The following is a 2,855-nucleotide window of genomic DNA, read 5'->3' as shown; positions in this document are numbered from 1 at the left end:
GTGAACACACTGATTGCATTGCCGAGACATTTCAACCCTCGACTTCCCTTTTCTCCTTAGCGCCCTCCCCCTTCCTGTGATGTTTTCTCATTACACACACTTGAGAAACCTGTGAACGGTGAGTGAGTTCATTGGCTTGTCAGCTCCCAGAAGAGAGCGGATCAGGGGTGTGGCACCCACGCACGCATGCACGCCCCCACACACAGCCCTCGTGCTGGCTGGAAGATGCCGAGCAAAGCCACGCACAGAGGAGAGGTGTTGAGAAATGGACCATTTGTGCCTATGAAGAACACAGACAAGAAGTCCAGGATATGGAATAGCACCACCAGGCAATGAAAGGCAGCATTGGCCTCCATGGCTCCCCGTTCCTGAAGAAGCCACTCCCCTTCAGCAACAATGTGGAGAAACACATCTTCCCAAGGTTTAACCAGATGGCTCATTGAGTCTGCCCAGGATGCTATGAGCTTGCTGGCTTGCGGCATGGGGCCGCTCCTGGGCCATTGAACTCATGAGACCTCTGTTGAGCACCTTTATTGGCTAGAATCTAGTGGCGTGGGTAGGAAGTAGGTTTGTAGCTCATGACGGGACAAGGCTAAGTAGAACGGCCATGGGGTCTGGTGACGCATAGTACTGGTTGTCCCCAACGTGGGGCCTTTGGACGAGGAGATGAACAACAGTGGGCTAGAGAGTGGGCAGCATTTCATCTGGACCATGGAGGACACATTGAGTCCCACTAAGATGATGGTGCTCATGGTCAACTGAGCATCACAGGGAGTGGTGGACATCATGTCATGGGTAGAGATGCATGGATGGGGGCTGGATGGAAAGGTCAGCAGTCATGGGGTGGGATGGGCCAGCTCTGGTCAAGTGCATCTCTCTCGAAGACATTGTTAATGTGACTGCCAGAGAACCCTCCCTCGTTAGCAGTCTTGGAAACCGAGGAGCAGAAGAAGCACCAAACAGGAGACCACTGTGAGGAACATGACGAAGGCACAATGGCCAGGAGAGAAGGGCTGGAGGGAACTGCAGGCACCCACACTCACCGCAGCTTGAGGACCAAGAAGGTACAGAAACGGTGGTGCCTTGTCTGAGTTAGAGAAATAGGAGCAGCTGGCAAAGGACATGGAGCCAGGGAAGGAGATGCCATATTCAGTCTTGCCATATTCAACGGGCTTCTCGGGGGAGCCAGGATGTGGAGGCATCAGGCAGGGAGCTGGATGCAGAGGTCAGAATCAAGGGAGAGGTTTGAAGAACTCAGTGGGGCACATTCCATGGGGTATCTTTCCTGGTGGGAGGGATGTTCTGGATTCTTACACCATTTGAGTCTCTGAAACTTGAAAAATCTCACAACACACCTCCATGGTAAAGAGTTAACTCAGCAGGCCTGGATTGTCCACACTTGCCCCTTCCAAACTAAGGTCTAGCCCTTGACCAGCTCCTGGAAGTTCACCTATGAGCCTGCCTGATAAGAGTGTCTTTGTTTGCCTAGAGCTATGGCATGTGGTTTATGCTACAATGTGATTTAGAACGGGCCATTGGGTCATGCCATAGCTTGCCCTCTGGAGGGGCTGGTAATGGAATAACTCAGGTCAGCCATGTGGACACTCCATGCTATGTGACTCACCCCATGAGAATGCCTGGACACCAAGGCTTGGTGAACATTCCTGGTTGATAATACCTCATGCATGTTGTCACTCATGGTCGTTGGAAGACATAAGCACCATCTACAAGTCCATGGGGAGAGGACACCTGGAAGCTTACACCTCATCTCTCTTGGACTCTGCCCCGTGCACCTTTAGGTCTCCTTGATTTTCATCTGTATCCTTTTGTTGTATTAAACCAGAACCATGAGAATAAGAGCTTTGCAAAGTTCTGTGAGTCCTTCTACTGAATCACTGAACCCAAGGAGGGTCTCAAGGGCCCCGACATGATTCCTCTTCACCGTCATGAAGGCAACCATGTCTGGCTGAGCATGACACACACAGAAAAAGCTTAACAACTACTGATGGGTCTGAAGGAGTGACAGCATGATGTTTCTTGGGACCTCTTTGTTCCATCTTTGCTTCTGGCTTTTGCCTTGGCCTTTTTAGATCTGCTCGGAATTCCCACCGGCATGTGGAGAAGGCGAAGGAGAGTGAAGGACCTTGTCTGGCTTGTAGAGGCTTACAAGGATCCTGTAGGACTGCCTGGGGAGAGCATAGAGACCAAGCAGGGGGACTGGAAGCCAGGGTCCACAGTGACCACACACGTACTAGGCTGCTGGCCACTGGACTCGGCAAGTATAACAAAATGCACTATGTATTCTCTCTTCTTCTTTCTCTATTTGGGCCTTGGATTTTTAACCGACACAATAGGTTTAACTCTTGTTCATGGTTAAGTTTAGCCTTTGCTGTAGGTCACATTCTGAGAATTTAATGTGGAAGTAGATTGGCACACCACGGTCTTCTAGGAACTCCCGAAGAAGAAAAGATTAAAGTGCTCTCTACAGCTGCAACCTTCCTCCACTTTGTCACTCCAACCAGGTGGTCGTACTGGGCTGGATGTCCCCCAGGGCCCGACGGCAGGTCACCAGGGCGGACATTGCTGGAAAGTCAATGCCTATCACTCACTCATTCATGCCTGGACGTGTAGGTGGAGACTCGGAGACTGTCTGTGTCTCTGCAGTGTGCCAATCAATGACTCGTTTCTGGACTCTTTAGTGCTCTTCATAGCCTCCTCTTCCATCTGTGGGATGAAGTATGCAGGAGATGAAATTAAGGGGGAAGACTCAGGCCTCCTTCCTCTGGAAAGAAAAATAAGATAGTTCATCAAGCAGACTTGCTAAACAATCCGTCTATCGGTGATAATGATGGTGA

The sequence above is a fragment of the Ursus arctos genome, chromosome X (genome assembly GCF_023065955.2).
Source record: "Ursus arctos isolate Adak ecotype North America chromosome X, UrsArc2.0, whole genome shotgun sequence".
Taxonomy (NCBI): domain Eukaryota; kingdom Metazoa; phylum Chordata; class Mammalia; order Carnivora; family Ursidae; genus Ursus; species Ursus arctos.
This window is presented reverse-complemented; position numbering follows the sequence as displayed.